We start from the raw sequence: 13,324 nt of genomic DNA on the forward strand, positions 1-13,324 counted from the left end.
AGAGCTTTAACTTGCACTTACAGATGTAGCGACGAACTGTATTTAGTGACAGTGGTTTTCTGAAGTGTTCCTGAGCCCATGTGGTGATATCCTTTAGAGATTGATGTCAGTTTTTGATACAGTGCAGTCTGAGGGATCGAAGGTCACGGTCATTCAATGTTGGTTTCCGGCCATGCCGCTTACGTGCAGTGATTTCCAGAGGTGTGGACTCGAGTCACATGACTTGGACTCGAGTCAGACTCGAGTCATGAATTTGATGACTTTAGACTCGACTTGACAAAATGTAAAGAGACTTGCAACTCGACTTAGACTTTAACATCATTGACTTGTGACTTCACTTGGACTTGAGCCTTTTGACTTGACATGACTTGCTACTTTCCCCAAAACCCAAAGCTTAAAAAGTTATTTGGGAGCGCTCCGTATTTTTCATTTTCTTCGTCTGTGTCTATCAGCGTGTTGTTCCTGTCAGCTGTTGTGCTCTCAGTACAACAGCCAATCAAATTAGATCTATGTTGTTTTCATCACACAGCATTCATCCAATCAAATTGCAGGACAACCAATGAAGAAAAGTTGTCAAACCACGCGCCAGTGAGAAACAATTATGCCAAAGTTGGTTTCGTTTGGGTATAAAAACTATGACTTGGTCAACAAAAAACGAATTGCGATATGCAAATCACTCAGTTCGAATATTACAGACGGAGACGCAACAACTTCCAACTTCATTCGACATTTGAAGTTGCACAAAGAAGGGTAAGTTTTGAATGTAAGATAACGTTTATTGGCTAAGTAACGTGACTTTTATTTGCTGTGTAGTTAAATCAGTGAGGCTGCAAACTCACTGCTAACGTTATAACCATAGACATCTTATAAGGGTACGCAGCATCGAGCGCTGCTGCCTACTGGCGCAGACGAGACGCGGGGCCGCCATCTTGGAGTGGTGATCCGCTCCACTCAGTGCAATTCATTTGGCAGGAGCAATGAACTGTCAGCGCATTTCATTCATCTTACCTCACTGAATACCACTGATTTTCACGCGCTTTTTTGTCATACGTGTAGCTATGATAAAGGACACATGTTTAGGCGTGTTTTATTATTCATAGTTTGCTTGACAGTAATATAATATTCTTATACGCTATAAGTGACCAGACGTCCGAGATCAAAACTGGGAATATAATCCCAGTAAAGGGGGAAAAAATGGTCAGCTATTTTTAAATTGAAGAAACAATATGATTAGGTTATATATACATGCGTATATCCTACATGAACAATGTATGAATACATTAGATATCTCTATATTTTATAGACTATCTCTGTTGCTGCAGCAGCAGAGAGTTTATTCTGTCTTGACACTTTGTATTGATATTTTGTATTACATTCTTCCCTTAAATGATCATGTTTACAGTGATTGTTTTATATGTATTTTTTATGTATGTCGCTTTGGATAAAAGCGTCTGCCAAATACTTAAACATAAACATATATAAACACCTGAAAGTCTTTATATCAGCTAAAACCACCAATCTGTTTCACTGGATTCAGAATAAAACCAAATTTTGTCTTACCCAACAATGTTAGTATTTGAATATTGTTACTTGAAGACTTATTCCTGGTTACAATTATACTGTTAAGAAAGTATTGTCTTATACCTTGCCTAAAATGACAACACATCATAATCAGTGGTGGCTGGTGAATTTTGTTTTAGGTGGGGCTGAAAGTTTGTAAACCAAACCCCTGTAGGGGGGTCATCCTCCCCCAGAAGATTTCTTTGTGATTTTCACATACAAGTATTGAAGATCTTTGCGCCTTCTCAACTCTGTGCTAATATTATTTTCATAAAATACAACCAATAGTATGTTAATGTTAAATCTTACTTGTGAAAAGTAACCCCCCGATTCCTATTTTCAACAGTCTGCTCATTTGAGCAGGAAAACGCTGAACACCAACCCATAATCTTTGTTTTCTACCTGTCAACTGTCAGTTTAGGCTGCTCGCCGGCTCCTCATCACTACTTCAAGATGGCGGCCAAATTGATCGCTCACAGCAACTACTTATAAGATGTCTATGGTTATAACGTCATTGCAAACACTGCAATATGTTGCGTCCACTGCAGTTCGCTACCTTATTCATACTTTTTGTAAAGTGATTTTTTTAAGCAGGGTTGCATGAGGTACCTATGAATAACGTTACGTTAGTCAATGTATCACACACAGTAACGTAACGTTAGACGGCGGTCAGCAGCACCGCGTATTTTAGCCACCTACAAAAAGACAAACATAGTCAAATAAAGGTCAGTTAAAATGTATACTATATTAAGAATATGTGTACATATTGCATAGGGCCCTGACATCTAAAAAGTACAACTGTATTCATTGTTATGTTCATGTATTTGTTATGTTTTTCATGTGTACGCACAAATAAACACACATACAGTATGAGATGAGATCAATGAGATAAGGTAAGAACAGAATAGAAACTGCTGTGGAACTAGTTACAATGCAATATGCCATGGAAATACAATGTTAACACTTTTGTGCAAATAAGTACAGCTGCACTTGTTTTTTCAAATGTGTTTATTCTGTAAAGGAATGAGTTAAATGTTTAAAATGACATTGCTATTATGAAGTGCAATGTCAGCACTATTTTTTTTTCTGCAATTTCAAAAGCACTTGTTTTAATAAATAAATACAGCGTTTTAAAAGCATACACAATCTGTGTTAATATATTAGTCTGTGGTTAAAAGGACTTGAAAGGACTCGAAACTCAAAATGCAGGACTTGGGACTTGACTTGAGACTTTCCAGTCTTGACTTTGGACTTGACTCGGGACTTGCCTGTCTTGACTCGGGACTTGACTCGAGACTTGAGGGCAAAGACTTGGGACTTACTTGTGACTTGCAAAGCAATGACTTGGTCCCAACTCTGGTGATTTCTCCAGATTCTCTGAACATTTTGACGATATTATGGACCATAGATGTTGAAATCCCTGAATTTCTTGCAATTGCACTTTGATTGTTCTTAAACTGTTTGGCTATTTGCTCACACAGTTGTGGACAAAGGGGTGTACCTCGCCCCATCCTTTCTTGTGAAAGACTGAGCATTTTTTGGGAAGCTGTTTTTATACCCAATCATGGCACCCACCTGTTCCCAATTAGCCTGCACACCTGTGGGATGTTCCAAATAAGTGTTTGATGAGCATTCCTCAACTTTATCAGTATTTATTGCCACCTTTCCCAACTTCTTTGTCACATGTTGATGGCATCAAATTCTAAAGTTAATGATTATTTGCACAAAAAAATGTTTATCAGTTTGAACATCAAATATGTTGACTTTGTAGCATATTCAACTGAATATGGGTTGAAAATGATTTGCAAATCATTGTATTCCGTTTAAATTTACATCTAACACAATTTCCCAACTCATATGGAAACGGGGTTTCTAGCATGCCTTGAGGGTAAATCTTCACATTTCATGTAAACGTCCAAACAGATTCAAGTTTTTCATGCACCAATAGGCCTACACCTCATTTGCTTACATGGAAAAATTGTAACTTACTGCAATAAATACTATACATACTAAATACTATTTTATTCTGATTCTGGTTGTGCAGGACGTGGAATACGCTGGAAGGCTACTCCATTGACGCCAAACCTTGCAGAGTATCAGCATCAGGACAAAACCGATCTGGACAGACATGGCTGGACCCCACTAGAGTATTTTGACCAGTACATCGATAGAGATCTGATGACACTGATTTTGGAATGTTCTAATGCCATGTTACTGTCTAGGAGTGGGGACCCACTCAACATGTCAGTCGATGAGGTCTACCACTTTTTTGGTGCCTGTATTTTAATTTCTTGCATCCGATACCCAACCATTAGGATGTATTGGTCCAAAGCCTTTAAAATCACTGCCATCACTGACAGATTCAGGTGTGCCAGATTCTTCAAACTGAGGGGAGCAATAAAAGTCGTAATTGATGATGATGTGCCTGAAGATCTGAAGATGTGGAACAAGTGAGGCCTTTTCTGGAGCGAATTCTGCGAGGCTGAAAGTCTCTGAATCGACCTGATTGCACATCTATCGGTGAGCAAACGATACCTTTCACGGGAGCCTGTCCGTACAGACAATATCTACCAATGAAGCCCAACCCAGTTGGCATAAAGAACTTTGTGTGTGCTACTGCAGATGGTATTGTGCTTGAATTTTAACTCTATCAAGGTTCACAATCACTGATCGAGAAGGTCGAAGAACCCGAGGACCTGGGCTTGGGAAGCTTAGTCATCGAGCGTCTTTGTCAAACACTGAAACCCGGCACAAAAGTGTATTGTGACCGGTTCTTCACCATCATCAAAAGTACGCAACGAAGGATGGAGAAGGAGCTGTACATAACTGGTACAATAATGAAGAACCGACTCGCTGGAGCGAACAACAAGTTACCCAGTGACAAAGCCATGAAAAGCGCAGGAAGAGGTACCTCATCAGAAGTGTCCGCTGAAGATGGAAAATTGTGTGTAGTGAAGTGGTATGACAACAAGCCAGTATTGCTGATGTCTGTTGTTCACGGTACACAGCCTGAGGACATCTGCCAGCGCTGGGACAAGAAGTTGAAACAATATGTTGGTGTAAGCGTGTGAGATTAATTACATTCATCCTACAACTCCTCTCTGCTCAGATTCTGTGAATGTCATCAAGTGACCCCTGGGCCTCCGTAAGCAGGTCCTTCTGTAGTCAATGTTCGGACTCTGTCACATATCCTTTTTTTTTTACATTACGAATACAACATTTCACATGAGCCATACTGTGACTGTCAAAAAGGGGCAACATTTTTATTTATTGATTTTCACTATGACGTTCCGTCATTTTTTGTTGTACGTACCGTGACAATTTAAAAAAATGTTTTGAATGTTTTATATTTTGTTACAGGCATACAATGTCATCCTGCAATTACTGTTTGCACTGTTGCAGCTTTTCAAATGATCCATGCATTAGTTTTTAATGTCCAAAGGGGCAAAAGTGCAATGTTTCCATGTTGTTTTTACTCTGATATTCAAAACATGTTCAAAAATGTGTGTGTATGTGTAATGAATACATGTAAAAGCATCAGGAAAAAGACTACTGTGTTCAAGGTGGGAATAAAGAGTTGTTCATTATATTACACAATTGTGACTTAATTGGGTTTTATGGAAATTTGGACTGAGTATCCACATATGCGGACAACATTTTTCTCTAAAAGTACATCATATCAAAAGATGATTCTTAGTTTTTATTTTAATTAGGGTCCAATAAGCCCAAATAGCAAAGAGAAATAAAAAAAAAAAGCATGTAAAAAAACAGCTTGGGCCTTAAGAGGTTGAATAGTAAAACCTTAAAGTTGCATCTTACGTGCACAGGAAGCCAGTGCAGGTGAGCCAGTATAGGCGTAATATGATCAAACTTTCTTGTTCTTGTCAAAAGTGTAGCAGCCGCATTTTGTACCAACTGTAATCTTTTAATGCTAGACATAAAGAGAACCAATCGAGTCGTTTTGTGTAATTGTTTTGTTGTCAAATGTTAAGAGGTATTATTAAATTATTAAATCATAACATTAACCAAATCTGTTTACTTCGCCAACAACTTTATTAAAATGACCTCAACTGTACTCTGGATCCCAGTATATTTGATTAGAAATCAGGGGTCATTCAAATTGGAACTAACTCAGCAACCACCAGGGGTGTGTTTGCAACAATCATATTATTACTGAATCTACAGGGACTTGAGTTTCTTCTTGTCTTTAAAAAAACTAGTGACGACTATGTTTCTAACTTCAATCAGGGGTCTTTGAATGCACCATAGTTATGTGCAATGAGATGCAAAAGTGAAACTCGTACGTAACTTTCTACTGCCATCGATAGATTTATTATATTTTACCTTTCTTTTATCACCTAATCCTTGTTGCAAAATGTTGGTGCTAAATGTGAACTTTGATGATATTATGACGTCTGTGTTGAGTGACGTGTTTCATGCTGGGTTTATGCCATCCAGTTGTAAAGAACTATGTTGCCTTTTGATAGGAGATGTAGGCAGTCAGACATTCTTAATTTGATTCAAACACCCTTATTATTGAGAACCTTCATGGCTATATGTATATATTTATTTCATAACTTACATATTTATATAACAGAAAAAAAAATCTTCAAACTTTAAAAAAGCCCATGGGCACCCTTTGGCTTGCGGCCCCAGTATGGTGCTGCGTTGCAACAAAAACAGGATGAAGGTAAATCGCTGGTGTTTACTTGAAGTAACCTTTTGACAAGTGGAGGACGGTGACATTAGGCCCATGTGCGCACGTGTGGCTGAGCAGCGCCAAACACAATGGGAGGAACAAGCGACTAGATAGTGTAACAACCTTGTTAATGTTTATGTTAATAATGATGTCCAGAGTTCCTATGTTGGTAAACACACCGGGCTTTAAAGGTTATTGCGGGGAAGAATGAGGAAGTGTTAATGTGTCTGTGCAATTAGAGGAGAAAGGGATGTGTGTGCAAAAGGGAAGATTTGTTCTGAAATGTTGTCCATTGTTGGTTTAAGGTTGGCATACAAAGGTTTAAAAGAGCATCAGACTCTGGTTGACTGTCTGGACGCTACATTATCTAATGTTTTTTTTTTCATTTAAAAAGCATAATACATGTTAAGATTGTGCTGTTGGGGGAATACTTTTATTTTAATTTATTTCAATGAGTGATGAATCTGACATGTTTCACAATACGAGTTTTACATTTTTTAGGTACAAGCAGATTTTTCTACATTTCCTACAATGCATTGCCGCTGACTATATTAGCAGGTTTCGTTTGTAAACACGCTCATTGTTGCTGATCCTTCATCTTGTGATACTGATAATGCCGACGACGTGAGGCCTTGACAACACGATGTCCACTCGGTATAAACAGATAAACACAAATGTCACCAACTCATCCACAAACATGACTGTCTTTGCTCTCAAGGCTCTAATAGTTTTGAAAGTCCTTCAAAGTGTAAAATGGGTCGGGTTGTAAAATTCGATAGTTCACAAAGTCCGGGTATGAAACGTAAGAAAAGATGTCGTGGTCTATGCTCCACTCATACTTGTCAAACTGGTACAGATCCTTACATTACGGCTGTTTTTTCTCCTTATAACAACAAAGGGACTTTTAATTTCCCTCGTGTCACAGCTGGTGCAATGTTAGTCTGGATGAGAGAGGTGAGTAAGTAACAATAACAACAATTCAATTAAAACAACAGGAGCTACATCAAAAAAAGATACAAAGTGGATTAAAAATTATCGTTAAAAGGTGCATTAACTCAAAGCTTTACTAAAAAGAGAAGTTTTCAAATGTTTCTTAAAAGTCTCAAAACAGCCAAGATCACGGAGGGACTGGTGAAAGTTGTTCCAGAGTCTGGGAGCTATAGCCTGGAATGCCGGGTCTCCACAGGTTTTAAAATTGTTTTTTGGGATCTTTAGAAGACCCTGGCCTGAAGACCGGAGGCTGCGCCCTAAAGAGTAGGATCATAACAAGTCAGCGATGTCCTTAATGGCTCCACCATGCAACGTACGGAAAGTCAGGACTAAAATCTTAAATTCAATGCGGAGTACAGTATCCAATACAACTATTGTGAAAAGTTCTTTGACCAAGCACATCAAGTTACTGCAAAGTGAGGCTGTCATTTATTTAGACTCATTTCGACTTAAAAAATTGTTATGTTTCCCGTAAATACATGTGTAGGACAATCATTTGATTATTCACAAATACGTCTTTAATGCCGTCAGGTAGGACATCAGCTAATGACAGACACCTGGTGGTTTGTTCCTCTTCGCTATATATATATATATATATATTTTATATATATATATATATATATATATATATATGTATATACATATATACTGTACATCTATATACATATACAGTATATATGTATATGTATATATATATGTATATATTTATATATATATATATATATATATATATATATATATATATATATATATATATATATATATATATATATATATATATATATATGTATATATTTATATATATATATATATATATATATATATATATATATATATATATATATATATATATATATATATATATATATATATATATGTATATATGTATATATATATATATATATATATATATATATATATATATATATATATATATATATATATATATATATATATATTACTAAAGCAGTCACCCACACACTTGATCTTAGTGTGCTATCTAGTGGCTCCATTATGTACAATAACTATCACCACAAAAATGTTCTTAATTACCTGAAATTAAATAATCTGAACAAATAGGAAGTTGTCAGAGCACGTCATCATTTGGTGGAGTGCAGCAATCCATGCTCGCCTTTGCTGTTCACTTTCCAAGGAACGGGGGACTTCCTGTTTTAGCGTTGCCTGAAATGTGATGTGTTATTCCCACGATTCGTGAATAAAAGTACAGTTAGCAGCACGTCGTGTGTTGGCTCAACTTATTTCCACAATACGGAACAAGACATGGTGTCAGAATAAAAGGAAAGAAGAACTTCGCAACAAAATGGACGTCGCCGGAGTTCCGTCACCTCGTATGGATTGGGATGCGAGTAACCTGCCCGAAGCATGGCGGAAATTTAAGCTCCACGTAGAGTTGATGTTTTCTGGTCCTTTTAAGAAAAAAGGAGAGGACGAAAAGTGCAGCTACCTTCTCATTTGGATCGGCGAAAGAGGACGGGACATATATAACACATGGACACTTACAGACGACGAACGAAAGGTATTGATTACGTACTATGAGCACTATGAAGCATACGTCATGCCGAAGTCAAACATAATATTTGCTCGTTATAAATTTCACGAAAAAGTCCAAGGAGCTAACGAGCCATTTGAACAGTTTTTGACGGATTTGAGACTGCTTGTGAAGGACTGTAATTATGCAAACAAGGAGGAAATGGTGAGAGACCGTGTCGTGTTTGGGATCCAGTCACCTAAAGTAAGAGAAAAGCTACTGAGTGTCGGTTCTGATTTGACGTTGGATAAAGCTATAGAAATAGTCAGGTCTCATGACATGGCACAAGCACAGCTCAAAACTATAGCTAGCGGCAACAGCGGCCTGCACGAGCAGACTGTCCATGCTATCAGTCGCCATTTTCCAAGGAAGACAGCTTGGAAAACGCGCCATGACAAGGCAACAGAGAACGCCTACAGACCTGATGGGGACAGAGAGCGTCATAAAAGTTGTGGCTACTGCGGAAACAAGCCTCATGGAGCAAAAGACAGCTGTCCAGCCAAAGGTAAACAGTGCAAGATATGCAGCCAATGGAACCATTTCGCAAAAGTATGCCGCTCAAAGCAGAGTACAGGAGAGCACACTGTAAGTGAAATTGACTCCCTCAGCAAGACAGACAATGAAGACTTGTTTATTGATGCAGTTACACAAGGCAGCGGTAACAAAAGAGAAACTGAACAGGCATATGTAGATGTGTTGGTTGGACCAAGTAAAACTACTGTCACCTTCAAGCTAGACACTAGAGCCTCAGCTAATGTCATTCCCACTAATGTTTTCCAAAGGCTTGGGATACAGGACTCACTACAACCAACAACACGCCCTCTCTACGGCTAGGGGGGTGAGAGGCTATCCGTCAGAGGAAAATGCAACATTGAATGCCAGTACAAAAGCATCCATCTGACATTAAAGGTCCACATCGTTGACACACAAGCTCCTCCAGTGTTAGGATTATAAGCCTGTTTGGATTTTGGACTCATTAAACTTATACTGTCCGTGCACAGCACACCTGAGACACCGGTTATGGATGAGTTTGCTGATGTGTTCACAGGAATAGGACTGTTTCCTGGAGAGTGCACCATTCACATTAAACCCGAAGCAGTACCTGTAGTTCACCCACCTAGGCGCGTCCCTCTGGTCCTTTGCGACCGCCTCAAAGAGGAATTACAAAACATGGAAAAACAAGACATTATTGTAAAAGTCACTGAACCAACTGAATGGGTTAATTCAATGGTAGCAGCAGAAAAACCACGCACAGGAAAACTGAGAGTATGTCTGGATCCAAGGGACCTAAATAAAGTCATCAAACGCCTGCACTACCCCTTACCTACCCTTGAGGACACCACATCCAAATTGGCAGGAGCCTTTTTCTTCAGTGTAATGGATACAAGGTCAGGCTACTGGGCCATCAAGCTCTCAAATGAGTCCTCGAAGCTGACAACCTTCAACACTGTTTTTGGACGATACAGATTCCTTCGCTTACCTTTTGGACTGATTTCGACTCAAGATGAGTTTCAGCGTAAAGTTGACGAGACTTATGAGGGTTTGCAGGGTGTCACAGCAATAGTCGATGATATCCTCATCTATGGCAAGACTAAAGAAGAACATGATACCAACCTCCGTGCAATGTTACAACGCTCCAGGGAGCAAGGAGATAAGCTCAACCCAGATAAGAGTACAATCTGTGCCACTGAAGTCAGCTACTTTGGGCACGGAATCACCAAGGATGGAATCAAGCCTTATCCAGCCAAGATTGCAGCTGTGAGGGACATGTAGCCACCAAAAGACAAAGGTGAGCTGGAAACAATCCTTGGCATGATTAACTATTTGTCCAAATTTGCCCCTGGACTGTCTGATGTCAATGCACCCATGCGTCACCTGTTAAAAGAATCGAATGAATTCAGATGGGATGCACAGCAGGAGGAAGCATTCGGAAAAATTAAAGAGCTCCTCACTCAGGAACCAGGTCCAGTGTTAAGATATTTTGACCCGAGCAAGGAACTCAGACTCCAAGTTGACGCATCAAAATATGGATTAGGGGCAGTACTATTACAAGAAGGAAAGCCCATAGGCTATGCATCTATGTCACTAACTGATTGTGAAGTCAATTATGCACAAATTAAGAAGGAGTTATTTGCTATTCTGTATGGGTGCAAGCGTTTCCACCAGTACATATATGGTCGCCACATCACCGTGGAAAGTGACCATAAGCCACTTGAATCCATTTTGCGAAAACCACTTGCAGCAGCGCCTCCAAGGTTACAAAGAATGATGCTTAATAACTTCACCATCACTCACAGACCAGGCAAAGACATCCCTGTCGCAGACACTCTCTCCAGAAAGTCACTGCCTGACCAGGACACCAGCCTCAGTGAAGGTATGGACATGCAGGTGCACACCGTTTATAGTAACCTACCTGTCAGTGACACCAGACTTGAAGACATCAAGGTAGAGACTGGAAGGGAGGCTCAACTCATCTTGCTGAAAAAGACAATTAAGTCAGGATGGCCCGAGGAGAGGAAACGATGCCCTCAGAACATAGTACGTCCCGGTATTGGAACTACCGGGACGAGCTCTCGCAGATGAATAACATCTGTTCACATTGCAAAGTCCCTTATGGAAAAGGCCAAAGCTGATCAGAAAGACCCTTATCTGAGTCTGCTTGAATATCGCAATACCCCAGTAGACAATTTCAAATCACCAGTTCAGCTGCTCATGAGTCATCGCACACGCTCAATCCTGCCTAACACCCATCAGCAGCTGCAACCCAAAACTATCAGCCACAAGGATGTTCACATCATGAGAACCAACAAACAACACCAGCAGAAGAAATACTATGACAGATCAGCAAAGCAAATGTCACCTTTGCATGAAGGACAATACATTTGTTTTCAGGAGAAAGGCTACTGGAAACCAGCAGTTATCATTCGTTCAGCTGATACTGAAAGATCATACCACATACGCGCATCAGGAGGACAAGGAACAGACGACATCTCCTGGACTCAAGTGAGACACTGACCACTCAGACTGAAGAAAACACAAAACATGACACACAACATGCACTGCACACTGACACACCACACACCTCAAAGATAACAAGAGAAACAGCCCCACAGGCTGTGCGGTATCAGACAAGGTCTGGGCATGAGGTTAAGCCCAGAGTTATTATGGACTTATAAAAAATATGCTCAATGGTGTTCAGATTTGTACCAGTCAATGACATTGTGATTGTGTTTCTATTTACAACAGTATGACATTCGAGCAAGTTAAGTGATAATTGAAATCTGTTGTTGAATTCTTACTTTATGGCAGTCGTACATGTGCTACTTGAATTTCAATACGTTTCAGTAATGGTTATTGCACAGAGAGTGTTTTCTTGAATGTTGTGTTCCAGTTCAATGAGGCGCGCATCATTCCAACGCGCACCAGGGTTTGTTATAACAACGACAAGCCCTGGTTCACACCCAAGCTCCGACAGCTGCGCAAAAAGAAGGAGGCTGCGTGGAGAAGCGGGGACCGAAGTACATACAAAGAAGCGAAGTACCACTTCAGCAGGGAAGTGGAGAAAGCTAAATCTGTGTACTCTAACCGTCTACAGGAACAGTTCCGCTCCAATGATTCTGCGGCAGTTTGGAGAGGTCTGAGGGCCCTTACGAACTATAAGCCCAAAACCCCCCAGGCCCTGAATGACCGGACTCTCGCTCAGGGCCTCAACACACATTACTGTCGTCATGAACGGCCTTCAGCTCATCAAAGCCATGCTCCCCCCACCATCACACTCCCCACCAATGCCAGCACTTCATTAAAGGAGTTAAAGGACTCAAAGGACTCGAATGACATCACAGGACTCCAAAAACATCATAAGACTGTAAAGACCCTCTCCATCAAAGAAGAGGATGTACGCCGGCAGTTCTTGAAGCTTAATACGCGGAAGGTAATGATGGGTTGATGAGGCCTCATGAAGCGTTTCGACACATTGCAAAACTGTATTGATACTGTGTCGATACTGTGTCACTAAATACTGACATCTGCTGGACATTAAAAATCCCTACAGGCAACCTATGGACCGACTCCACTGACACTGATTTTATGACCTAGTATATACAATAATATAAACCAAGTCATTGTATTTCATTTAGGATTATTTCATATCTTCATTTAAATAAAAATATATTTTTATCTTTTTTAGATACAGTCAAATAATGTGAACATGTATCATGACTAGGATGGTAGAAGGTGGGGATTGAACCCCAGTAACCGATTGCTGGCACGGCCACGCTACCAACTTCGCCACGCCGTCATTCCTATACCTTCTCTAGTAACAGTAGTGATGGGTCCTGCAACACAGATGCATAGGCGCATGCGTCGAGCTCATAGAGCGAAACCCTGTGTCGGTGCGCGTACCGCTTTTAGAAAGTCACGTGACCGATCATGAGCTGCTTTGGTCACGTGACCGATACGCGAACTGTATCGCACTGATGCCTCCTCTGTGCCCTGTGAGCAACGTTCCCTCTAAGGTGCACGCCCGC

The sequence above is a fragment of the Entelurus aequoreus genome, linkage group LG13 (assembly GCF_033978785.1).
Source record: "Entelurus aequoreus isolate RoL-2023_Sb linkage group LG13, RoL_Eaeq_v1.1, whole genome shotgun sequence".
Lineage (NCBI taxonomy): Eukaryota > Metazoa > Chordata > Actinopteri > Syngnathiformes > Syngnathidae > Entelurus > Entelurus aequoreus.